Source organism: Ursus maritimus, unplaced genomic scaffold, assembly GCF_017311325.1.
Source record: "Ursus maritimus isolate PB19 unplaced genomic scaffold, ASM1731132v1 scaffold_25, whole genome shotgun sequence".
Classification (NCBI taxonomy): Eukaryota; Metazoa; Chordata; class Mammalia; order Carnivora; family Ursidae; genus Ursus; species Ursus maritimus.
This window is the reverse complement of record NW_024425008.1, coordinates 28,520,683-28,547,920: the sequence shown is the minus strand read 5'-3', so window position 1 is coordinate 28,547,920 and position 27,238 is coordinate 28,520,683. Positions and strand designations below refer to the sequence as shown.

Below are 27,238 nucleotides of genomic sequence, written 5' to 3'. Positions count from 1 at the left end.
TGCATCTCCTGTTAGACCTTGAAGGCCAGGGCTGTGTCTTTTGCAATTTTGTATTCCCAGAGCCTAATCTTACATGCATCCCTGAATAAACATGTAGAAGTTCAAAGCTGCCACAGGAGAAGGTAGTTTATAAATGGTGCACTTCAACTGTCTGTATATTTGTGGACATCTTAACCCAATATATGGAGACATCTGATAAGTCCTCGATCTATTTTTAGAAGGTAGAAGGTGGAAATTGTGACTCACTGATTCAGGCTGAGAACCCTGGGTGGAAGTGGCTTCCATTTTTTTCATGATAGAAAAGTGTCACGGCCTAAATTTTTAGGAGGAGATTTCACAAAGCTCAGAGAAAAGACAGGGTACCTCCAAGGCCAGCAGAACTATAAAAAGGAGTATGGCTTCATCCAGATGGGTGGGAAGCTCCAAGAAACAAAAGTTGTGATTGGAGATGCCAAATCACACTGCTAAGCAAAAATGGGGCCGGCTTCTGAGAAGGCAGCACAGCTGTTTGGGGCCACTGCAAAGGAAGCCAGATTTTTAAAAAATAACAGCTTTATTGATATATAATTCACATACCATAATTAGCTCATTGAAAATGCACAATTCACTGGTTTTTAGGATATTCACAGCTTTGTGCAACCATCACCACAGTTTGAGAACATGTTCGTCACCTCAGAAAGACACCCCATGCCCTTTAGCTCTTGGGTCGCGCACCCCATACCTTCAGGCCTAAGCAAGCGCGCATCTCCTTGCTGTCTACAGAGTTGCCTAATCTGGATGTTTCATGTCGGCGGAATCCTGTAACACGTGGTCCTTTGTGCCTTGCTTCTCGTGCTTAGCATGATGTTTTCAGGGATCATCCACGTGGTAGCGTGCATCTGTACTTTATTACCGAGTGCTAGTCCGTGTATGGTTATACACCATTTTGTTTATCCATCATTTGATGGACATTTGGGTTGTTTTCACTTTTTCGTGTTAAGAAGAAAGCTGCTGTTCGTGTGCAAGTTTTTGTGTGCACATGCTTTCATTTCTCTTGGGCGGACAGCTCTCAGTGGAGTTGCTGACTTCTGGAGTCACTCTGTATTCATCCCGCCAGACCGTTTGCCAGGGTAGCCGTACCCTTTGACGTTCCCACCATCGGCCGTGTGTGAAGGCTCCTGTTTGTCCACATTCTTGCCAGTGCTCGTTGCTCTACTGTTTGGTGGTTTTATTTCAGCAGTCCTCAGGGGTGGGGAGTGGAATCTCATTGTGGATTTGATTTGCATTTCCTTAGTGACTAATGATGTTGATCATCATTCATGTGCTTTTTAAAAGAATTTTGTTTATTTATTTTTGAGAGAGAGAGCACGCGAGAGTGAGAACGGGAGTAGGGAGAAGCAGGGGGGGAGGGGCAGCGGGAGAGGGAAAAGGAGACTCGCCACCGAGCAGGGAGCCCAATCTCCAGATCATGACCTGAGCTGAAGGCAGATGCTTAACAGAGCCACCCAGGCGCTTCCATCGTTCATGTGTTCATTGGTCATTGTATATCTTCTTTGGAAAAATGTCTGTTCAGATTCTCTGCCCATTTTATTTTTTATTTATTTATTTATTTTAAAGATTTTGTTTATTTTATTTGAAAGGGAGAGTGCGTGATTGTGCAAGCAGGGGAAGGGGCAGAGGGAGAAGGAGAAGCAGGCTCCCTGCTGAGCAGGGAGCCCAATGTGGAGCTCGATGCCAGGACCCTGGGATCATGACCTGAGCTGAAGGCAGACGCTTAACCAACTGAGCCACCCAGGCGCCCCTCCTCTGCCCATTTTGAAATTGAGTTGTATGTCTTTTTACTGTTGAGTCTTGAGAATTGTTTGTATACCCTAGATCCAATTTTTTTTATTATGATATGTTAGTAATCATACAGTACATCATTAGTTTTTGATGTAGTGTTCCATGATCCATTGTTTGTGTATAATATGCAGTGCTCCATGCAATACGTGCCATCCTTAATACCCTTCACCAGGCTAGCCCATCCTCCCACCCCCTTCCCCTCTAAAACCCTCAGTTTGTTTCCCGGAGTCCATAGTCTCTCATGGTTCATCTCCCCCTGTTTCCCCCACTTCGTTTTTCCCTTCCTTCTCCTAACGATCTCCCTGCTATTCCTTATGTTCCACAAATAAGTGAAACCATATGATAATTGTCTTTCTCTGCTTGACTTATTTCACTTAGCATAATCTCCTCCAGTCCCGTCCATGTTGCTGCAAATGTTGGGTAATCATTCTTTCTGATGGCTGAGTAATATTCCATTGCGTATATGGACCACATCTTCTTTATCCATTCATCTGTTGAAGGGGATCTCAGCTTCTTCCACAGTTTGGGTATTGTGGATAATGCTGCTATGAATATTGGGGTGCATTTGGCCTTTCTTTTCATTACATCTGTATCTTTGGGGTAAGTACCCAGTAGTGCAATTGCTGGATCATAGGGTAGCTCTATTTTTAATCTTTTAAGGAAACTCCACACTGTTTTCCAAAGTGGCTGTACCAACTTGCATTCCCACCAACAGTGTAAGAGGGATCCCCTTTCTCTACATCCTCTCCAACATTTGTTGTTTCTTGCCTTGTCAATTTTTGCCATTCTAACTGGTGTAAGGTGGTATCTCAATGTGGTTTTGATTTGAATTTCCCTGATGGCTGATGATGTTGAACATTTTTTCATGTGTCTGTTAGCCATTTGTATGTCTTCATTGGAAAAGTGTTCATATCTTCTGCCCATTTTTTGATTTGATTATTTGTTTCTCATGTATTGAGTTTGATTAAGTTCTTTATAGATCTTGGATACCAGCCTTTTATCTGTAATGACATTTGCAAATATCTTCTCCCATTGTGTGAGTTGCCTCTTTGTTTTGTTGATTGTTTCAGCATAGATACAATTTTTTTTTTATCAGATATGATTTGAAAAAACTTTCTCCTATTCTGTGGGTTGTGTTTCTACTTTCTTAGGAAGCCACGTTTTAAGTGGTATACAAAGGAGAGGGGGCAGATAGTAAACATGCAAACAAAAGAACAGACTGAATGGCAACAAATGTTTAGAAACATTTGCCTCTAGAATGACCCATGAGTTGCAGGGAAGGATTTGAAATTACCACAATGATTTAAGAAGACTTTTTATGAGTATAATACACATCAAGTTCATCGTGAAGATAGAGCTCAGTAAATCATCAGAAAATGAGTACACGTGTGTAATCACCATGCAGGGTCAAGAAAGAGAATGTGCCTAGTCCCCAGAAGCCTTCTCGTACACCTTTGCCATCATCAGCTTCCTTCTTTCCCAAAGGTAGCCACTCTTCACTTCTAATACCATGGATTTGTTTTTACATATTTTTGAAATTTATAGAAATGGGATCATCAAGGGTGTTTTCATTTGTGCCTGGTTTCTTTTGTTTAACTTGTAAAATGTATCCATGTGTTTCTTGTAGCTATAGTTCTTTTTTATTGCTCTATCGTTTTCCATTGTATGAATATACAACTACTGATATGTTCTACTTTTGATGGGCATTTGGGTTTCAATTTTTGATCTTTGGCTGTTATGTCCTTTGAGATGCACATGGGCGTGCTTTTGATGGATATATGTCTAAGAGTGGACTTGCTGTGTTATCAAGTATATTTGGGTTCAGCTTTAATAAAGATAAGGCATATGCAAATTACTGTTCAATCTATAAAACAAGGCGAGGAAGAAGAACAAAGCTAGACTCACTGTTTAATCTTCAAGGAGGGAGTGCAGAGTCATTCACTCCTCCTGCTTTCCTCTCTACCAAGGAAGTGGTTTTCAGACAGAGAAGGGGAGAATACAAAAGATGCAGTAAAGTGAGAGTCTTCTCACTCAAAGTAGGTAAAAATCTCAGGGCTGAAATGAGTTGTTTCCTAGGATACCGAAAACTCTGCAATTATTTTCGAGGAACCCAGTTGGAAACTTCAAGAAATGAGAAGGTGAGAGAAGCTGAAATCAGTGTTTTTGTTTTCTAAAGAAAGGAAAATGGATTAAGTTGCTTGTGAATTTCTGGCAGAAACTGAGTCTAGATTTAAACAGGTGATTTGATAACACTGAGAGAAAGAGGTAGTGGTTATCTGGAGCCAGCAGGGTTTGTCATTCCAAAAATATTTATTGGTCTTCAAATTCCCATAGGTTCCTGGTACTCCAGGTGCTAGAATACAAAGATGAATGTCAAGCTCCCAGTTTAGGATATCAGCTTGTAGCAAGTATTCTTAGTGCCTTTCCTTGCACGCATCCTTTAAATGGCTCCACTGTGGGGGAAAACAGACCCATTCTGATAAGCAAGTAATTACCAAATGCATGCAGAGTGTCTGTAAAGCTGGTTATGAGTTGCTTTGTGGCTCTGGGAAGGAGAGGGGCAGAAGAGGAAGGAAGTCTTTGAAGAGGTGATGTTGCTTCTAAAATAGGAAGAGACCAGGGGCGAGTGGATGAGGTGGGGGAGGGCAGGTACCAGCTGGTGTGGGTGTAAGAGCATTTCTGCTATCCTGGGTAAAGTGGTTATGAAAAGCTTTCTAGAAATGGGAAGATGTGACTGGCCACTGATTGGCCTCACAGTGAAAATCTTTGCATATCATGCTGAGGAGTTGGGACTTTACTGGGAGTAAAAAGCTCCGGAAAGATTTAAAATAACCTGGGGAGCAGACAGATCAGATTTGCATTTAAAAAGTTTGCTCATAAGGTGGAAAATAAAAAGTATTAATTTGAACCTAGGGGAACGGGAACCTCTTACAACAGTGAAGGTAGGGAGTATGCAGGCCACGTCAAAAAAAGGAACAGATTCTAGAGGGGTTTAGGAGAGACAAAATAAGTCATTTTGTGCTAATCCTGTGTTCTTTTTAAAAACAGATTTTAAGAAGGTGAGATAGGTTATTCATTAAGGGACTGCTGTCTTTTGATTTCAGCAAAGTGTCTAGTTTAACAAAATGCTGTCCTTATGAACAAGATGGAAAATATGAGCTGGATATTAGGTGGGTTTTGTGGCTTGTTGGAGAAGTGTACTTGAAAAATAGTAATTCTAATGGATTTGCCTCAGCTGGGAGGGAAGCTTTTCCTGCTGTGCTGTTAGACTCTGTACTTCCCTGGGTTACAACTTTTATCTTTTTTTTTTTTTTTTTAAATAGGCTCCACACCCAACACAGGGCTTGAACTCACAATCCTGAGATCAAGAGTAACACGCCTGAGCCAGTCAGTGGAGCATGGGACTCTTGATCTCAGCCCCACAGCTTTTATCTTTTACTGAAATGGTTTTATTGTTGACAGCTGTCCATGTGAAGCAGACTTAGAAAGGTAAGGTAAGGTAGTTGACAGAAGCAAGGTTTTAAAACACACACGTTGGAGGAAGTGATATTGGGCGAGGGCAGCAATTTTATTCTTTAATGGAAGTGCAATATACATTAGTACCTAAGTAGAGATACAGCATATGTGTGGTATTAAAATTTCACGGGGGAGCGGGATTTAGGAAAATGTCTAAAAAGTCTCCTTAGGGAACGATAGCAACAAAAGATTGAGAAACAACACCACCTTAAAAGAATTCAAGGGTTGGGGTGCCTGGCTGTCTCAGTCGGAGGAGCCTGTGGCTCTTGATCTTGGGGTTGTGGGTTCAAGCCCACATGGGGTGTAGAGATACTTAAAAATAATACAGTTAAAAAAAAATAAATGAAAGGGTTGGAATGGCGAGCTAAAACTTGCAGTAGGAATGGGTGGAGAGACCCCTGAAACCAAAGGACCAGAAACCAAAGACCCCATTATAAGATGTGAATACTTCTTGATTTACATGTTTATGTGGGGAAGAAAAAAGTTAAATAGAGTTAAGTTTCTTGGTTACTTTCACTGGCCCTTAAACTCAGTATGAGTCCACGGGTTGGATTTTGCTAAGGAGCAAGTTAATGCAGCCTTGGGCTTCATTTATAAACACAGAGGTTCTAGAGTTGAGAGTGTTGGTGTTGTACCCACACTGGCCAGAACCTGCTCTGGGAATAGCAAGAACGGGGGCGCCCCACAGATGATCCAGCAGATGAGAGGTCTGAGAACCACGTGGAGCAGTTTGAAGCCAGAGCAGAACAGAACCGGCTTATTGTTCAGAACAGCGTGGCGGCGGTAGGAATTTACAGCTCAGATCCACAAGCATGATCGAATTGGGCAAGGCCGTGTACTTAACCAATGAATTAAATCAGTACTTATTAAGTGCCTACTATCGATGCTAGCTAGCATTATTCTAGACACTGGAGACTCAGTAATACATACTCAGCACAATGGAAAAAATACTTGTGTTCGTGGAACTTCTAGTGTGTGGAAACAGAAAGTAAACAAGGTAGGTTTGTAAAATAGATCTAGTATGTAAAATACACAGTATTCAGATACTGACAGGTGCTAAAGAGGAAAAATAAGGGGGAGGGGCAGAAAGGATGTGCGGTCCTGGGGAGCAGTGGACATGTTCATGAAGCCAGGCCTGAGGAAGCCTTTTTGAGAAGGTAATTAAAAACAAAATAAAACTTTATATAATAGTAGAAAAAAACATATAGAAGAGTGCAAAAAAGTACGTGTGCAGTGGGATGGGTTTTTACAAAGTGAATACATTTGTGTAATCAGCACTCAGGTTAAGAATAGAATATTACTAGCCCCTGGGCCACCTGGGTGGCCTAGTCGGTTAAGTGTCCACCTTCGGCTCAGGTCATAATCCCAGGGTCCTGGGATCGAGTCCCGCTTGGGGCTCCCTGCTTAGTGGGGAGTCTTCTTTCCCCCTCTCCCTCTGCCCCTCCCCCTGCTCATGCTCTCTCTCACTGTTTCTCTCTCAAATAATTAAATAAAATCTTAAAAAAAAATGTTATAGCCCCTTAGGAGGCTCAGTCACCCCTTCCCACAGTATTACCCCTTGACTACTCGTTGTGTAACTTATTATTTAGCCTGTTAGTGAGCTTTCTATGAATGTAGTCATGTGTAATAAGTTCTTTTGTTTCTGGCTTCTTCCATTCAACATGGTGTTGGTGAGATTCATCCCTGTCCTTACAGGTATTTGTAGTGGGTTCGTTTTTGTTGCTGTAGAGCATTCCATTGTATGATGACACCACAATTGTTTCCTGTCCTTGGCAAGTGAATAGTGCTACCTTTCTTGTGCGTGTGTTTTTGGTGCAGACATCGATAGGGGATGTAATTAGAAGTGGACTTGCTGGGTCATGGGGTTTGCATATATTCATTTTCGTAGATGTTGAGAAACAGCTTTCCAAGGGGGTGATCCATCAGCACTGTATGGGAGCTCCACACTCTTGGCAACTCTTGGCTCCACATTCAACCTGCCATTGAACTGTAGCTGTTCCGGTGGATGGTAGAGGGTTCCATTGTGGCTGTAATTTGCACTTCCTTGTAGACTAAGGGAGTTGAGCACCTTTTCATACGTTTACTGGCCATTTTGATATCACTTTGGGGACAATGAAAATGTTCCATACCTTCATGGTGGTGGTGAGAGGTGGTTCTTATGGGTGTGTTTTGAGAGCAAGGCTGACAGGATATGCTCATGGTCTGGACGTGTGGAGGGGGACGGAGGAGCCAAGAATGGCATTAGGTTTTATTTTATTTTGTTTTTTGCCTGAGCCACTGGAAGGAGGAGAGTTGGGATGTTGGAGATAGAGAAGGTACAGGTTACAGATACAATTTTTAACATTTTTCAGCATTTCGAAATAAGTCAATCAGAGAGGCAATTATCATATGATTTCACCTATGTGGAATTTAAGAAACAAAACAGGATCATAGGAGAAGGGAGGGACAAATAAAATAAGACGAAACCAGAGAGGGAGACAAATCATGAGAGACTCCTAATCATAGGAAACAAACTGAGGGTTGCTGGAGGGATGGAGTAACTGGGTGATGGGCATTAAGGAGGGCACGTGATGTGATGAGCACTGGGTGTTATATAAGACTGATGAATCACTGACCTCTACCTTTGAAATTAATAATACACTATATGTTAATTAATTGAATTTAAATTAAAGAAATTAAAATTTTCAGCATTTTATGAGGAAAGGCCATTTGAATACCAAAAGAATAAAAAGGACATAGTCTCAGAATAAAGAGCAACGCTTTAAATTGGATACACTTAGCTAGCTTTATGAAATACTCATGAACAAATTCCTGCCCCCCCCCCCCATTTCTCTAAGGCCCTACAGTTGTAGTATTGTTTTTGCAGACTAGCTTTGGGAATCACTCATGTGCAATATTACGTATGTATTTTTGACTTTGATACTATTAATAAATGAGCATCCTATCCATCCTTAAACCTGCAATAGATTGAGGTTAGAGTCTAAATATGAGAAACCATAAAAAAACTTCAAAGTAGGCCATGTGTCATTTCTAGCCCAGAAATACTTCATTTCTGAAAAAAAAAAAAAAGAGCGAGCGAGAAAGCCAGATGCATTTCAAGGGCACATACGGTGCACGTGTAATCATAGTAAAGCTCCATACTCATCTTAGTAACTTGCTTGCCCAGAGGCTCTATGAAATTATTGTTTCTAAAATTTTGTTTGGAAGAAGCCAGGCTCTGAGTTGTCTTGTGCAAGCTCATTTGCCTCGTCCTTAGGGGAAAATATAGTCATTTTTGACTTTTGCGTATTCCTAGTGTCCCCACCACCAGTGTTCACGCTAAGTGTGCTACAGACTATTTGATGAAAGCAGTTCGGGGCAGCAGGAGGGGAAGTGGTGGCGCAGTCAGGAAGCTGGGGCGGCTCTGAGTACCTGTGACCCAGGGCCAGGTTGGCGCTGACCTTAGTAGACTCGTCTGGAGTCTCTGTTCACGCGTCCTTGGGCTCTCCCTTGAACTGAATTCCCACTTTCTATTTGGCAGACCGTTGAGTCACCTTCTGCATGAGTATCAGTGTCATTAATTGGCTTCAGGAGTGTGTAAGTGATCTTTTCTATAAAAGTTTTGCCTTTGAGTATTACCTGAGAAATATCTGTGTGCGGTTTGATAGGACAGAGTAATTGGATTATTCGGAGATATCAAATGTCCTTTGTAAGATTCTCCTGCCATTTCAAAGAATAGTATTGCTAACAACTGATTACTTTTCTCGTGTTTGTCAACTGATTTTATGGGACTTAATGTCTTCCTACCGAGAAGAGAATTTTAACATGCATAGTCACTTCTCGGCGTTTCCGGTCTGCTTTTGGTGTTCGGTTGTAGGGTAATATTTTAGTTACCTGATGTGTCTGCGGTTTTAACATGATTGTCTTGCCCTGAGGGATGGGTGAAAAGAAGTGAAAAGTTCATTGCTGCTCCGTGAATTAAGCTGTGCCTTGGCATAGAGCACTGATCATTTTGGCATTGCAACACAGCATTAGCTCACCTTGTCTGCAGTTTGGGAATGTTCTCAACGTGCTGTCTAACACTGCAGGCTTCTCCATAAACTTGAGCTGGTATAGAAAGCGATGTTTGTTGTATCCTGTTCTCAAATATCTCGCCAAGTTACTGTCATCAGACTCTTTATTGATAGAAAATTAGTTAGGCCAAAATCATTTTCTTCTCCTTGCATGGGAGAGGTGATGAAATTTATGAGAAAGTACATATAAGGAAAGGTTGGAAGTGTTGATTGTGGATTTGAGCCCTGGCTGGAAACAAAGAACTCTTAACTTATAGTGGAATGTTCTGTGTGTTCCTTGTGTCTTTCAATCTCAGCTCTTGTATATGGAAATAATGAAAGGAATATGCGCTACGTGAATTGGTCAGGGTGTTTGGTTACAGATACTAAGATCTAGTCTAGTTAGTGTAAACAGAAAGGGATTTATTAGGGGTGATAGGTAGCTTAGCAAATCGTCGGGAGGGCTGAAGAAAGAGCCCTGAGGCTGAGTTTCTGGGAATGGTTGCCAGTGCTGTACTGTGGGACTGGCCCTCCCCGGGGCTGCTGCCCCTGCCTGGGTCAGGATTCTCCAAATCAGGAAGCCAGAGCCAGAAGCACTCCACATTGCCAGCAAAGTGGGTGCCACACATCCTTCGCCTTGCTCCTTTTCCCACGTATCGTGACTCTGTTCTGAAGGGGTCCCACGTGGTGCGCCAGGTTGGCAGAACCTAACTCACAAGCCTTGCCTGGACTTTAGGGCCAAAAAGGCAGGAAACATAATCCTTCTATCCCCAGTTGGCTTATTTGCTTTCTTTTTAAATTCTGCATCGAGAAGGTGGGCTTTACAGAAGAGAGCTGTTAACGGTGGGGAGAGGAAGTAGAGATTTTAGGCCTCTCTGAATAAGATGTTCATCCCAGCACCTTTTTGAAATAACACCGTGATAAGAAGACTAATGGATTGCAAGGAACTTTGAAGGAGGCCTACTATTTCAAAACACACTTTTTAAAATTGGGGGTGGTGACGCATAAAGAGTGTTTGAAACCCCGCAGGTGCATGCTTGTGTTAGTTTAGGGTTTCTGTATTAGTCTAATGAGAGTATGTTGGTCATGAAGCCAAGACAAAAATACTACCATTTTTTGCAGGTTCTTTTGTCCTTGGCGAACCAGTCCAGACCCATTCTTGTGAATCTTTTGATTTGAGAGAGTTGAGGGTCTATGCGTGAGTCAGGATAAATTTGTTCTCAGAAGAACAAATTAAAGTGTGTGGATCTGTAATAGTGGCTTAGCATTGTTATAATTTTTCAGGTATGGTTATTTACCTTAACTTTTTTTCTGAAACGTACCTAGCACTAGAAGGGGCTTGGAAATCACATGGTCCAGTGCCCTGATTCTATAGTTGAGGAAATCGAAGGCCAGGGAGTGAAGAGATATGCTCGAGGCTAGACAGCTGGTTGTTGTTGTTGGTGGTGGTGGTGGGGGGGTGGCCTCCTGATTTCACAGCTTGTCTGGTCTTTCCCCACCAACCCCTCTGGGAAAGCATGGGTTTCTCTCCAGTGGGGTGAAGCTCCAGTGCTTCCTGGGTTCTCATACTGAGATTTAAGTCCTGGTTGGGATGTCTCAGTGGGTTGTTGGTTGGATAATACCACTGTTCTTTCATGCATCAAGTAATATTTGGAAATTTGTTCTTGACTTTTAAGGAAAATGGGTCACAGATAAAAGAATTTTGTTCAGATTAACAGTTGGGGAAGGAAAAAAACGCATAATGATCACACCTAGTTGAAGATGTAAGTTTCACTTGGTAAACTGACCTGCAAAAATGAAGGGGGTTTACACACAGCTCTCTTCTGTTTAGTCTTCTGGGCTGTTTGTAAATTTTCTCATATACCATTGTTTTGATAAGGCATTGCTATTACATGCACAGTCAGTACAAGGTAAAAATTACTAGGAAACTTTAGTTTGATTCACTTCTCAGCTCCTTCAAGTCTTTGCTGTGAGTCTTACCCTGACCCACTTAAGATTGCAATTCACCTTCCCTCCATTCACACCTACCCCTCCGTACTTTGCCATCCTGGCCTCCTTTCTTTTCAGTAGCACATAGTCCCTCTCACATGTATCTGTCTCCCATGTCATATGTCTATATGTTATGTTTACTGCTTATGAGTACATCATATATATTATGTCTATATTACACCCATAATCTGTGTGTCGGATGTTTCCTCCATCAGTCTACAAGCTCCGTGAAGGCAGACTTCTGTCAGTTTGTATGTTGCCAGCACGAAGAATAAATAGTGCCTGCCCTGTAGGAGATAGTGTCTGAATGAATGAACTTGGCAAAACACTGCTCTTTAGGTTCGACTAGTAAAATGCCAGATTCTCAATCCTAGTGTTTATTTTATTCATGAACTCACAGGGGATGGCAAAAATCACCAGTTGGTACGTAAAGAAAATAAATTACCTTAAGGTTCTGAGTTGTGTTATAAGCAGTATTCTGAAACTTCCTTGCTTATTTGGCAATAAGGAAGGAACTCGGCTTTGGATGAAAAAAAAGTCATTAAATTTTCAGATGTTATCAGTGGAACAAATTCTTTAGACATTAAAATCTAGATTACTCAGTGATAAAAATGTACAGATATAGATTTGGATGGTAGCTGGTTTTAAATCTAATTGATAGAAAAGCCTTTCATTTTCAGCATTGTGGCAAATAGAGCCAGATTTCAGAGAATCAGGGTCCTGATGCAGCGGGCAGGAAGAGGAAGGAATCAAGGCCTGGGGAGAGTTGGAAAAACCCTTCAGCAGAGTCATCCAGATGTCAAAGTGCATTTCTGCACCTGCTCAGAGAAGCTGGAACACGAGACGGGGAGATACATTTAATGCAGATAAAGTCCATAATATTGTGAAATTTTCATTTATCTAACCTGCTGGTAGTCTCTCAATAAGTTCTGGGGCATAATGTAACTTCTAAGTGCTCATTTTTATTATTTAAAGATGTATTTGATTTTTAGGATTCAAGGGAGGTAGAGATGATCTTTAATGTCTTAGGAAGATATTAAGAAACCTAGAAAATATCTTAGAAATAGACTATGCTAGGTTTTCATGTCAGCTTAAGCCCAAAGGTTAAATGACTTGCCCAATGTTACACAACCGATTCATGGCAGAATTGGTACTAACTTTCATCACAAATTGTAACTGAAGTATCCGTAATATGAGAGGAGTATGCAGGCCTCTCTTTGGTAACCTAGGGGCAATTATGAATTTGTTCTGAGATTTATGTTTTATCTTAAAAGTTTCAAAAATGCATGCAGATATTCCATCCTATGCAAAATGCGTTCTTCTCTTTTTATGTGTATAAGCATGCATGTTTTTGTGCTGATTTGCGGAATTGTCATCTGGAATTGGAGAAAATGAACAGAATGAAAGATCACCTTACATTATTGTCTTACAAGTGTTAAATCAGAGTTTTAAAGAAAACCACAATGGGGGAATAAATCTATTTGATTTGCTCTGAAGTTAAATATATTATAATAGAGGAAGTTAATTATAGCACAGTGGAAATACCTTATTTAGAAAATATTTTCAACTTCAACTTGGGAAGAAAGGATTGCTGTTTTTGTCAATTCAGCATTCTATATAAGTGAAGTAAGGCATTATACTTTGTGTTTTTTCACTGGAGGTACAAGTTTGGAAGTGATGAGTTTTTTCAAAAAAAGAGAGATGGTTTTTGTATATAATTTTTTAAGTACATTTTCCCTTAAGATTCAATCATATTTGTATGGAGAAAGATAGCCAACCCTGCCCTACCCCCATCCCCAACAGGGAATTACTCTAAAGGTTTCACTTCTTAATCTTTTATGTTAATCTTTTTTTTTTTTTTTTTTGCAACAGATGGTTAAACAAGATTTTTATCCTGCAACGGAGTTGTAGCTTGATTTTAATATGCTCCAAAAGATCGTTTCCCCGGTTGATTAAAGAGCAGGGTGTGATAGGAAGAGCACCAGGCTGGCAGTCAGGAGATTTTGACTTCATCTTATCTGTAGGATGATGGTTTTATGGGGTAGGATGTGGTAATGGGGTATTGCAGCCTCTTCCAGCTCGGAGAGCTTATGATATGTCTTTGCTCATAATCTGCTTAGTGCCTCCATACCCGTGTTTCCTAAAACTTAAACGTACAGACGGTGCGCGTATTTCAAGTTTCACTGTCTCCCCGCAGAGCAGCTCTCTCGGGATGAATACTTTGGGAGCCAGTGTCCTTCGCTCTAGTCTGGCAAGTGGGTCCTCCTGTGTGACTGCAGGGGAGTCGCTCTGGAAGGACCTGCTGGGCAGTCACTGGTGGCTTTCCAAAGGCCCTCCTCTGCTAAGCAGCCTGAGCTCCATGAGCCTCTTCGCATTTTTGAGACAGCTTCCTGAGGCGCGAGAAGTTTCCAGATTGGGCCTGGAATCTTGGGCCATTGCTCCCCTTGAGCGGTTTGCCACTTGAAGTCCCTGTGTTAATGTTGGGTGTAGCTGTCTACTTTATGGTCTTATATTTGCCAGTGTCCCACAGATGGTAGGTGTGAGGAGGCCTCTGGCAGAAGGGTCTCCGTGATTGTTTTCCCGTGCTAGTATCCTGTGCCCAGGGTCTCTTTCTCCTCGAAGGTGTACATGGTGTGTGCGTTTTCAGTTGTCTATCACACTGGCTAGTTGACTAGCTCCAGGTGGATATGCAGAAATAGCCTGCAGAATTGCTGGGTTCATATCCCCATCTGGCAGGCTTGTCTGTTTAGAAGCCCAAATACAGTATCTGTTGGCGGGCACGCCTTGGCAAATGGGGAGTGACTTGTGGGTGGGAAGAAGTGGAGCTCTGGGGAAGCCGACTGGGCTGGAAGTCCCTGCTCCACAGTCACACTGCGACCGTAGTCTAGTATCCAAGAGAGATTCGTGTGTCATTTTTTTAGAAACCATAGCTCCAAAGTCAGAGACAGCTGTAAAGCCCCTTAATTATTTTGTGATTCAGCTCTCGTTATGTTTCACATCTTCTGGATTTGAAGTTTTGAAGAGCTGAAGTTCTGTACTCCTGTAGAGTTTGGATGGAGTAAGGTACCTGTGAAAGACTGACTTCGAGGTGGAAGAAAGCCTTTCTTTTTCTTTCGTTTCCCTAAGGTATGGCAGTATTAGAGCAGATGGAAGGCTGGAGTTTGAGCTTAAGTTGTGTGAAAACTTCATCAGCCAATTGGCTGACTCTTAATGGTGAGACAGGAAGAACCACCCACGTTTTCCATCTTGGATTTGAGTCACAGAAAACAGGTTTCCTGCAGAAACCATTTGGCTTCAACAAGTGTACGGAAATTTCATCTTTGATCAAACTGATGTTTTTTATCTTCATTGTGCATGTATTTCAAATTAATTATTTCCCCCCTTTCAGTCCTTAGGTTCAGTTTTGAATGTGAATGGCAGTAAACTAATACCCAGGATTTCTGTATAAGAAGTCGATCAAAAGGACTGTACTGTCAGGTAAGAATCTCGTTTTACTTTATCTTTAATAACACACAGCTGCTTTGGAGACGTCTGGCATGCCCTCTATCCCCTTTCCCAGGAGTAGAAGTATAGGTGAATTTTCTAAAAGGCAGCAGATTGATTGCTCTGGACAGGTTTCCACCTGTTCGGGATTACCTAAGAGGTGTCAGTGGGGTTGGCTACTTAAAATCATTAGAGAAGCAGTATGTGATGGCAGTTAACACACACACACTCATTTAAAATGGCTTATAAAGTTGTATTTAAGTTTTCTTTTTTTAAGGTGGAGGAGATCATCCTTCTAATACCTACCACTTCCTCCCCATGATTGATCGATTGATCTATCATCGGTTTTCCATGTATTTTAAAGTTTAAAAACATAGTTTTCAGTTTAATTTCTCTACCTCTATGGCATCTCAAAGTACTAAACAGTTGTAGGCATAAGAAGATTATAGAAAAAGCTCTGTACTTGAAATAATTTGGAATGTATAGGGCCAGTATTTAGAAAAGACTTTTCCCCAGGAGGAGAGGGAACTGTGCAGACCAAAAAGATACAACCCCCGCACCTCCCATCCAATCAAAACCATATTTACATAGAAAGTGTTTTGCTGAGTTGGGATTGTCATAGTGTTTCTGGATACAAACGAAAGCATATTTCTGAGAAGTGATATATTGGTTTTTAATCAGCTACCTAGTTTTCCTACTTGATTTCGAGGTATGGAGTCCCCCCTTCTATATTAGCTTTTGTACCTCTTTAAGGTGGTTATTTTCCAAGTTTAAAATATCTAAAACTCAACTTTAAATTATTGGCATCGTTTGAAGGGGAGTAATCCAAAAATCACGTATCAGTAATGCATTGTAGGATGGCTCTTGTACCAGTTTCATCTCCTAATTGTGTTACCAGTTGACAGAAATTTGTTTGCAAAGCATTAACACACCAACAGAGAGAACTCAGTAGAGAGAAGCTGGCTCAGGGTTTGTAACAAGCTGCAGATGGTGTGTGGACATAATTTCTTTCCAGTTCTTCCTGGGATCAGCCTTAGTCAGACTCTGCTGTAACTCTTTGTTTTTTGAAGATTTATTTTTATTTATGGGGTGGGGCAGAGTGAGAGGGAGAGAGTCTTTTAAGGAGGCTCCGCGCTGAGCAGGGAGCCCAATACGGGGCTCGATCTCAAGGCCCTCAGATCACAACCTGAGCAGAAAACATGAGTCCGACGCTGAACTGACTGAGCCATCCAGGCGCCCTGGTAGTAACTCTTTACTCATCTCCCTGAAGGCCCTTCCCTGTGGGGTTAGATGCTTTTACCCTCTGCTTAGGATTCTTCTGGGCTTCCCCATCACCTAGGGCAGTGGTCGTCAAACTTTTGGGTCTCAGAAACCCTGACGTTAGAAGTGTTGAAGCCCAAGAGAGCTTTGTGTCTATGTTGATTTGATCGATCGCTGTTTACCGCATTGAAATGGAGAAAAATTCAGAACGTAAGGATATATAAGCTTGCATTCCCTTGGCTGGAGGGTGATGACATCATTAGTCATGAGCTTCTGGCAAACCGTGTACATTTAAGAGAGAAAGAGAAGGAAAAGGCGAATAGCATAGTGTTATTTTTGCAAGTTAGATTTATTGAGGTGTAACTTCTATACAGTGCGATCCACCCTTTTTAGTGTACAATTCTTCTCTGGGTTTTGACAAATGCATGTGGTTGGGTTAAAACAAGTGTAGATATAGAACATTTCCATCACCCCGAAATATTCGCCTGCCCTTAGCCTTAGCACCCTCTGACCTTTTCTCTGTCCTGTGGTTGTGCTTTTTTCCAAATGTCATATAAATAGAATTATACAGTCATAGCCTTTCGAATCTGGCTTCTTGCGTTTAACATAACGCATTTGAGATTCATCCGTGTTGTTGCATGTATCGCTAATTTTTTTTTTTAATTGCTGAGTCTTACTCCAATGTACGAATATACTGCAGTTTGTCCATTTACCAATTGGAGAACATTTGGGTTGTTCTAGGTTTTGGTGGTGATGTGTCGTAGCATGAGTATTAAAATAGTTTTAACCTCACAGACCTCCTGAAAGGGTCTTAAGGACCCCCCAGGAGCCTGAGCCCTTTCTCTGAGGGCCTCTGGCCATCTTGAAGTACTTGCCTGCCTGTGATGTGCCCTCTGGTTAAAATGCCAGGATCTAGTTCAAGGGTCTCCTTTCTGTAGGCCTTTCTTTCTTTTTTTTTTTTTCTTTGTAAAGATTTATTTATTATTTGAGAGAGAGAAAGAGCAGGATGGGGAGGGGCAGAGAGAGAGAGAATCTCAAGCAGACTCCACATTGACTGTGTAGCCCCATGCTGGGCTCGATCTCACGACCCTGAGATCATGACCTGAGCCAAAATCAAGAGTCGGATGCTTGACTGACTGAGCCACCCAGGCGCCCCTCTGCAGGCCTTTCTAAGCCCTCGTCCCACCATCACCCAAGGCTGGACCTCAAGACTGGGCTGATCACCACCACCTTTGTGCCTCTGCCATGCCTTTTCGCACAGCTCAGCAGTTACTGGGGACGTGGTAGCTCCCCAGCTTCTGCAGGGTGGTGATGCCTTCTCTCTGTCCCAAGTACATGCCCGTCACATGGAAGATGTGGTACATGTTTGAATGAATGAATAATAATAACTTTACATTTGTGAGGTGTTTCGTTGCTTATAGGAGACTTTCCCATATAACATGCATCCCTCGTTTCAGCTCTGCAGAGTGTATATGGCACAAGTGATTTTTAGTATCTTTTATTTTTATTTTTATCGGAAAAGGATACCTGTGGTCTTGACCAAGCTTGTGCCTTAGAATAACCTGGGAAGCTTTTAATAAACCTACTAACAGCCCAGATTAAGTCCTAATCTCTGGAGATCAGGCTTGAGTATTAGTATTATTATTAGGATTATTTAAAAACATCACTGCTGACGCTGATGTGCGTCCCCCTTAGAATCATTGTTACGGAGTGTGATTTACCATGCAGTCTCAGTGATGATGTCGTTGAGACTGGAACCCTGATCCTTGACTCCTACTGGAATGTCTTTTCCTCCACGCTCCAAACTGTCACGTGAATAGAAGCACGATAGAGATTTAGAGAGTCTTTCGGATGACTGCATTGCTGCATTTTCAATCTGTGGAGGTACTGGAGTGTGAAGACCAGAACACTGAATTTAGGGTCAAGGGGAATATGTTTCTGCTGGATTAACTGTGGATTAATAAATACTTGAGTCTGTTCTCACTTTTTTTTTTTTTTAAAGATTTTATTTATTTATTTGACAAAGAGAGACAGCCAGCGAGAGAGGGAACACAAGCAGGGGGAGTGGGAGAGGAAGAAGCAGGCTTCTAGCCGAGGAGCCTGATGCGGGGCTTGATTCCAGAACGCTGGGATCACGCCCTGAGCCAAAGGCAGACGCTTAACGACTGAGCCACCCAGGCGCCCCTGTTCTCACTTTTAAAATAAGGATACTACCTTAAATTCTAGAAGCGTATTGTGGGGATTCAATTAGATACTATGTTAAAAGATTTTTTTTAAGGTGGCTCCTTGAGCCCAGCATGGGGTTGAAGTCATGACCCTGAGATCAAGACCTGAGCCGAAATCAGGAGTTACATGCTTAACAGACACCCCTGTTAAAGGGTTTTAAAGGATTTATTTAAAGAATTGCAAAATCCTTTTGTAAACGTACTGTGTAAAGTGCTTTTTAAAATGTATTTTTACTTGATTTTAGCCTCGTGTATTTATTTGCTAACCTTTCTTGAGGTTCATAAATTACACAAGTAACATATAAGGGTGGTCTCATGAAAGTAGTGAAATAACAGATTGACGCAGAGTAGAACCAAGAGGTCACTGTTGGTTGCAGAATTTTGATCCTTTGTATATGAATTTAAGTCCATAAATATGTGCATGTGACATACTTTTTCCTTTGGGTGTATTAACGTGGAGTCTTATTTTATGTATTTTGTATGTTTTTTTTTTAATTTGACAATATGTCTTCTATCTTTCCATTATTAGTATATATAAACCCCTCCCATTCTTGTTATAGCTGCATAATTTTTTCATATATTTCCGTATTGGTGGACTTAGCGTGTTTCCAGTATTTTACTTTTATAAAAAATGCTAATGAACATTCTTAGCTCTTATTAAACCATTAGTTAATTCTTATTAAAACATTAAAAAAAATTTTTTTTTAAGATTTTATTTATTTATTCGACAGAGTCAGAGACAGCCAGCGAGAGAGGGAACACAAGCAGCGGGAGTGGGAGAGGAAGAAGCAGGCTCATAGCGGAGGAGCCTGATGTGGGGCTCGATCCCATAACGTCAGGATCACGCCCTGAGCTGAAGGCAGGCGCTTAACCACTGTGCCACCCAGGCGCCCCCTTATTAAAACATTTATTCTGTTTTACAGACACTGGGAGATGGAGTAATAAATGTCTCGTGAATGAAATCTCAGACATTTTCTACTCAAGTCAGGATAGAACTTAGACTTTAAAAAAAAATGTGGTTAAATTATACTAGACCTTGGAGAATTTTTTCATATGATCTTTATAAATTTAGTTTATTTTTGTGGTATTATCATTTCACTATTTGGATAGACTTTTAAAGACTAGTATGTATATTTCTTAACTCCTTTAGGTGTGATTGCTCATACTTTTCCCTTGAGTAAAACAGCAATGCAGCAAGATGGCCAGGACTTACTTATGCCGGGCCCTGTGCTAGGAGCTCATTATATACATGGTCCCATTTCTTCCTCTCAGTAATCCAGCGAAATTGGTAATGTTCTCCAGGTTAAACATTCAGAAATGGAGGATCAGAGGGGACAGATCACTTGCCCAAGGCTAGTAATGGGTCTAGGATTCAAAGATCCTGCTTCCACCTATGATGCTGAACAGTCTGCCAGGAATTCACTGAATCAGAGATGGTACTTTTACCTAATGACATCACAGCTTACTTTGTAAATTACTTGTATTTGCATATTTTACTTTTTAGTACTAGTAATAATTTAACCTTTGCAGAAATAGTCCACGCTTCCTAGTATCCATTTTGTAGAAAGCATTTATAATAAAAGCAGAATCATAATATAATAAAAACAAATGTTTATTGAATAGTGGTATTTTGGAGTGAAAGAGACCACTAAATGGGGAGTTGATGTTGAATTCTGTTAATTAACTAACAGGATAACTTCGTACATGAATGTTGTTTCTTCAGTGGTAACATAATATTGGGCTACATAGTTCACTCTATACTTCATCAGCCGCCGGTCCTAAATTATAGTAGTGTGAGTAAGAAATACTTGGGAGAACATTTGTCGTTGGTAATGTAGATGAATTGCGAAATGGAATTCTAGTAATGCCTCCCCTTGCCTTGAGTAATAAGGAGAATACTGCCGGAAGGGTTTGTTCATTCATGACAAATGAAAGATTAAAATGGTCTATCTCTGTTGAAGAAAGTACAGGAATACAGCCTCAAAGGTTTTTTTTATTTTTTAATTTAATTATTATTATTATTATTATTATTATTATTATTATTTTAGAGAGGGAGAGAATGAGACAGAGGCGGGGGGCAAAGGGAGAGGGGGAGAGAGAGAATCTTAAGCCCCAACGTGACTCTGAGATCATGACCTGAGCCAAAATCAAGAGTTCCCACTTAACTGACTGAGCCACCCGGGCGCCCCAGCCTCTAAGTTTTTTAAGGACGTTGAAATACATATTCTTATGATTTTATTATAGGTATAGTTTTGAGTATTTTAAGTGGCTGTGGGTAGTTATTTCTCAATAATGATCATTATAGCTGGAGTTTTATCGAAGATACGGTTTCCCGTATTCCTTGTGTTCTCTTATGTCACTTTTCACTTGAATGATAAAATAAAGCTGAGGTCTAAGTGCGTAGTCTGGAGTACCTGTGATGGTGGGCGTCAGCTGCTTCACCCTTACTCCGTCTCCTTAAAGCATCCCTCCCTTTTAAGCCTTAAAATATGGTGGCTGGATGGTTGAAGTGGATCTTTTGCTGGACTTTTAGCCTTACAGATTGAACTCTTTTTTGAGAAGTAAGAACACAAGTAAAGCACACTTCAAACATCATCGTATTGTCTCATTCCTGGTTTGTAACTTATAAGCATGTTGAAAAAGAAAGATTTTTGGCCAGTACCCATTAGATAATTGGCTGGCAGAGAATGGGTGTGCCGGTTCACCTTCCCGTGTGGGTTTGTTCACTCCGAGTGAGTGTGGCACCCAAAGTGGCCTTCCGTCATAGGAAGCAATTGGGGGGCAGTCGATGGGGCGGGAGATTCCAGTCAGTAACCTGGTGCAGTCTGCTCCGTACAGCACATGGTAAAAATGCGCTCAGATTCATTTTTTCCTCTTCTTTGTAGATTTACTGATTTGCTCGGGTAGATCCAGAAACAACATTGTATTTGGGGCTGCTTTCTGAGATGACACACCCCACCCTTCAGAGGAATTCATTTCTTTTTGGAATTTGGCATTTGTTATTTTTGTCCCTGTTCTCTATTTAACTTTTCAGCTTTTAGAATGTAAATTCTCAAGTACATTTTGCCGTGGTGACTAAGGGGTGTTATGTAAGGACCCCCCCCTTCAGTATGTGGACATCACATTTCTTGGCCCATTATTTGTTTTGCGTCTGTATCTCAGTGTAATCCTAACAAGTTTATTCAGGCAGTGGTTAAACTGAGGTTAAGTGGTATTATGGTCGTTTGGCAGGATATGGCCATAAACACGTCTCTTTAAACACAGAATGGCCTGAGGTGGCTGTAATGTTCAATTGCGTAATCACAGATTACACTCGACAAACACAGGAATGAGTACACGGGCCTCATCCATCCTCAGTGAGAACTTGCCCCACAGGATGGAGCCTACTGTCGAAGCCATCTGTAGAGTTCCCCTGAGTGTTTTCTCAGATAATTACATCAATATCACTCATTTAATTGGAATGTTTCTGATTAGATGGAACTATGAATAGTATTTCAGTGGTTCCGGAAAGCCTCCCACCTAACATCTAAAGGAATGAGTTAAAATGTTACAAGTGTTTTAAAAATGTATATGTTTCTCAAAATTTTGTCATTATTTTCTCCTTCCTTTCTTCCCTCCCTTCCTGGTATTTTTGTGACTTGAACGCTGTTTTGCAAAACATACCTGCAGAAGAATTCACCTTCTAGAGATTGGATGGGGTGGAGTTTAGAGTTATTCTGTTGGAAATGACTGGTGATGTGCCCCCTGAGGGCATCTCTATGAATTTGAGGAACTGGGCTGTGGAGCTGTTAGGTAGTGTTGGAAAATACTTCATGTTACGGTGGGCAGCCGAGCATCAGAAATAAAGTGCCTGCTACAGTGGGTAGCATACTGTATATTCTCTGAGGCTGATGTGAGTATTTTTGAAAAAAATATTTTACTTCCTCAATTACCATTTGCAGTATTTATCAGGAAATTGGATATATTTGATATGGGCCCTAGTGTTTCTGAGTCTTAGTTTTTGCCAAATTATGTTTTTATTGAACTACTTGTTTTTCTAAAAGTGGGTGTTTTAATTTTTTATAATTGTTTATATACATTTCATGTATTTTATTCAAACTGATTTTGTCTGAAACTTGCTTAGAGACACCAAATCCAGTTAAAAATATTTCCTTGACAGAGGCCCCAAGGTTGACGCAATAGATTTTTATTTGAAATATTTATTTGTTTTTTTTAACTTATTTTATTTTTTGGCAAAGTAATAATACCCCTGGTTTAAATCGTAAGTAAAATTGTAATTCAGACTTGAAAAAATCCCGTGCTTCACCTGTTGGTCTTCAGAAGCAGCCATTTTCAGGTTTTCTTTTTTAGCTGTTTCTTCTGGCATTTACTGCCATATGTTTAAATAACTTATTTTTACTCCAAGGGCTTGGATTTTCAACTCTAAGCATTATCTTTTGACTGTTTCCTGCAGAAGATGAGGATTTAACTTCCTGACTTTTTTTCCCCATCCTCCCAATGATAATTAAAAAAAATTTTTTTTAATTTTTATTTTAGGTGGGCTAAATGTGGGCTTGAATTCACCACCCCGAGACCAAGAGTCACATGCTATACTGACTGAGCCAACGGGGCACCCCACTCCCAGTGATAATATTATCTAATTTTTGGTCAAGCTATCATTTAATATTTGCAGTATTATCATTTGAATATTGCTGCCTATGCCCACAGATTATTCAATGGTCACTCGCTCTTTCTCTAACTTAGACATAGTGGTTACTTTGTTTTTAATTGGCTTAGCTTTCTGTTGATCAGTAATGTTGCTCTAAACATTCTGATAGGACTATAAAGACTCAAATGGTAAAACATATTAGGGTGTCTGTCAGTTCCAGTTTTTCTTGGCGTTGTCCATCCCAGAATTCTATGTCATGTTGGTGAATGGCTTGCTGTCCAGCCTCCACAGAGCTGCCATTTTGGGACTTGTCTTTATCACCATCTTGGGGTGGGGGGAGGTCCCTTGGTTGGTTTTTTTTTTTTTTCTTTTTTTGATTGCTCTTCTGTTTTCTAGATTTTGTGTTGTCATCTCTGTCAATTCTCTCATTTTGGTGGGTGTACATACACATACATACACACCCCAATATTCATACGCCCAAGAGTGGGATTAAAAAAAACTTTATTGTCTAATCGTTTGTTGCTAATATGTAAGAAAATACTTAACTCTTTATTTTTGCGTCAACTTTGTATCTTGCCGTCTTGCTAAATTCATTTATTAGATTTTTTGTATGTAAACGATCATATGATTTGCAGATAAGAAGTTTTACTTCTTCCTTTCAGATCTTTCTCCCTTTTCTTTTTCTTGCCTTCCTGAATGGCTAGGACCTCCTGTTAGTATTGTTTAAAATGTGGTAAGTAGAGGCATTCTTGCTTATTCTTCATCTCAGGGGAAAACAAATCAGTTTTTCACCTTTGAGTGTGGTGTTGCCTTTGGTATTTTTCCGCATTTGTTTGAGGAAGTTCTCTAACTCTTCCTGCTGTGTGGGGAGTATTATCATAAATGCCTGTTGGATTTTGTCAGATACCTTTTCCGCATCTATTTCTGATCCTAAGATTTTTCTCCTTTAGTCTGTATGTTGATTGATTTTCAGATGTTTACCAATTGTTGGGATAAACTGTCCTTGCTCATAATATACCTTTTAATATATTATAGGATTTGAATTGCTAAAAATTTTGTTAAAGATATTCATGAGGGATACAACTCTGTTATTTTCATTTTTTGTAATGTTTTTGTCAGGTTAGTATTAGCCTTTAGTATTAGCATTAATCTAATCTTATAAAATGGTTGAGAGGTGATCCTTCCTCCTCTATTTTCTGAAAAACTTTAATTTCCTTCTTGAATGTTTGATAGAATCTACCAGTGAAATCATCTGGAGTTGTTTTTTTTTTTTTTAAAGATTTTATTTATTCATTCGACAGAGATAGAGACAGCCAGCGAGAGAGGGAACACAAGCAGGGGGAGTGGGAGAGGAAGAAGCAGGCTCCTAGCGGAAGAGCCTGATGTGGGGCTCGATCCCATAACGCCGGGATCACGCCCTGAGCCGAAGGCAGACGCTTAACCACTGTGCCACCCAGGCGCCCCCTGGAATATTTTTGATAACAGATTTACTATCTTTAAAAGGTAAAGGGCTACTTAGATTTTGTTTCATCTTGTGCTAGTTTTGATAGGTTCTGTTTTTTAAGAAATTTTGTCCATATTATGTAAGTTGTGCTGTTTGTTGGCATAAAGTTACACATTATACTCTCTTATTATCTTTTTAAATTTTATAAGCTCTCTGGTGGTATATGTTTTTTCCATTTCTGGTACTAGTGATTTGTCTTTGTCTCTGTTTTTGATCTAACTGGAAGTCTGTCAGTTTTGACAGTTGTTTTAAAGATGTGCCTTTGGTCTTATTAATTTTTTCTGGTGTCCCTGTGTTTTCTACTTCATGGACTTCTGCTCTTTATTATTTTCTTCCTTCTATTTTAGGTTTAGTTTGCTCTGTTCTTTACAATTTCTGAAGGGAGAAGCTTAGGGTCATGGTGGCAGATCCTTTTTATTTTCTTATATTAAACATTTTAAAGTTTAAATTTTCCCTTTAATTACTGTTCTAGCTGCATCCCACAAATTTTGGTATGTTTTATTTTTGCTGCTATTTGGTTCAAAATATTTCCTAATTTCCTTTTTGATTTTGTCTTTGATCCATGAACTATTTAGAGGTATGTTGTTAAGTTTTCGTACATTTGGAATTTTCCTAGATATCTTATTGTTACTGATTTCTAATTTAATTCTGTGTTGTCAGAAAATATGCTTTGTGTGATTACAATCCTTTTACATTTATTGAAACTTACTTTATAGCATACCATATGGTCTATCTTGGTAATGTGCCATGTGCGTTTGAAGGGAATGTATATTCTTCAGTTTTAGATTGTCTACGAATGTCATTTAGGTCAAGGTGTTTGATTGTGTTGTTCAGACCTTCTGTGTCTTTCCTGATTTTTTTGTGTCTAATTTTATCAATTACTGAGATGGAGTGTGAACATCTCTTACTATAATCATTTCATTGTTGTTTTCTTTCCTTATTTCTATTTTTGCTTCTATTTTGAGATACATATACATTTGTAATTGTTATATCTTCATGGTAAATTGTTCCTATAACTATAATTATAATGTTCTTTTTTCTCTGGGCATGCTCTTTGTCTTAAAGTTGGTTAGAAACTCAGCGTGCATGGTGGGGTTAGTGTCTGGGGTTCTGCTCTGGATGATGAGGTTGGGTCCTGCTGTTTCATTGCGAGTCCCCAGGTACCAGTTTGTTTGTCTTTTCCTTCAGATTGGTCATTTTTTCTAGAAGAGTCTTCCAGTCTGAGTCTGAAGGGGCCATCTTTCTACTGTTAACTTGATGCCTCAGGTTTTCAGTGCAGGGACTCATTCCTACCTTCAGTCAGTCACGCCTGGCCAAACCCTCTCATTAGTTGTATGCAGAATAAACCCTGTTCTCATTCTTATTAGTAAGCTGCTCAGTTGTTGGGTTAGGGAATTGGTCCTCTATGCGGACCCTCAAATCCAATTCCTTTTGTTTTCAGCCTCACCCCTTCAGTTTCTTAGCCTTTCTGGAATTCTGAATCATGAGCAGACCTTTTATTTTAGTTGGATATTCTTCCTGGTGGCCTCTTCACTCCTGTCTTTGGCAGTTAGGTTTTATCTTTCTCCGGTCTGCTCAGTTTCCAGTTAAGTACTGGTTTCTCATCTTTTGGAATTTTGTAGACATCTCTAATATTCTTTTGTCTCTAATCCCATTTTTCTTTTATTTATTGTCTTTTCTGGAGGTAATGGAAGTAAGCATATATTCAGTCATTTACTTTTGTCCTATTCTTTCGTCCATCTACTTTCTAGTTTATTTACATGAAGCTTTTTAGTTGACATACATTACTGTTAAACTGGTCTTTAGTCTGTAAAACCCTAATTCAGTGTTACTTCTTGCAATGTATGGAAAAGAAGAAAGTGTGTGTGTGTGTTGGGGGGGGGTCTTATATTTCAGTGATTTGAAAACTAGTGTATTTCCTGCTGTGGATTTCATTTACATTAGAAAGTGTTAGTGGTGGTTACTTTCTTTGTGTTTGGTTTGGTAGACATGGAGCAGCAATTTATACATTTTCCATTTTATAGTTTTCCTAGTACTGTCATTTTTTTTGTTGGAGGGGTCTAACAATTGTATAACATGTTATAAATGATTGATTACTCTTTGAATTTTGAGAATTTATTAATTGTTGCCATATTATTATTTTTTAAGATTTTATTTATTTGAGAGAGAGAGAGAGAAAGAGGAGCATGGTGGGAGGAGCAGAGGGAGAGGGACAAGCAGAGTCCATGCTGAGTGTGGAGCCCAGTGTGGGGATTAATCTCATGACTCTGAGATCATGACCCGTGCCGAAATCGAGTCATGTGCTTAACTAACTGAGCTACCCAGGTACCCCAATTGTTGCTGTATTCTTTTGAGTGCCTTCTTTTTGGAAATGAACACATTATGCCTATTATATAAAACAGATGCTTCCTTGACCTAGAATTCAGAAGTCACTGAGTTATTGTTTGATTTGGGTAAGTTGTTTGAATACACTGCCTTTCTTCACCTATGAATGGGAAATATAAACGTCACAGTCTTTTTAAGGGTACCTTACTTGTAAGATAAAAGGCAGAAAGTCCTTAAAAAATTATGAAGTGGTGCATCTGTGTAAGGCAGTGTATTGAGTAATGTGGTCTTGGAGAGTCAGGAAGTAAACTATTTGTATTTATGCTTTTGGTAATTGAATGGTTCTTGCAAATAGCTTTTAGTATAATATTCTTCATAGTGGAAAACTTGTCCTGTGCTTTGTGAAATAATGCTCATTTCATAACACTTTCTTAGC

At 40.1% G+C, this 27,238-nt stretch overlaps 1 protein-coding gene across 11 annotated transcripts in view; it reads left to right on the top strand.

Moving 5' to 3' along the window:
• Positions 1 to 27,238, top strand: part of SIPA1L1 (signal induced proliferation associated 1 like 1) — a 371,790-nt gene that overhangs the window by 20,619 nt on the left and 323,933 nt on the right. For 10 of the 11 annotated variants that reach the window (XR_005837672.1, XR_005837671.1, XR_005837673.1 and 7 more), the window contains one exon: positions 14,746 to 14,834. The gene's annotated coding sequence lies outside the window, so the exon portion shown is untranslated. Of the gene's footprint in view, positions 1 to 3,791; positions 3,960 to 14,745; positions 14,835 to 27,238 lie in introns of those variants that run through there. The other variant, XM_040641704.1, reaches the window with a different exon arrangement.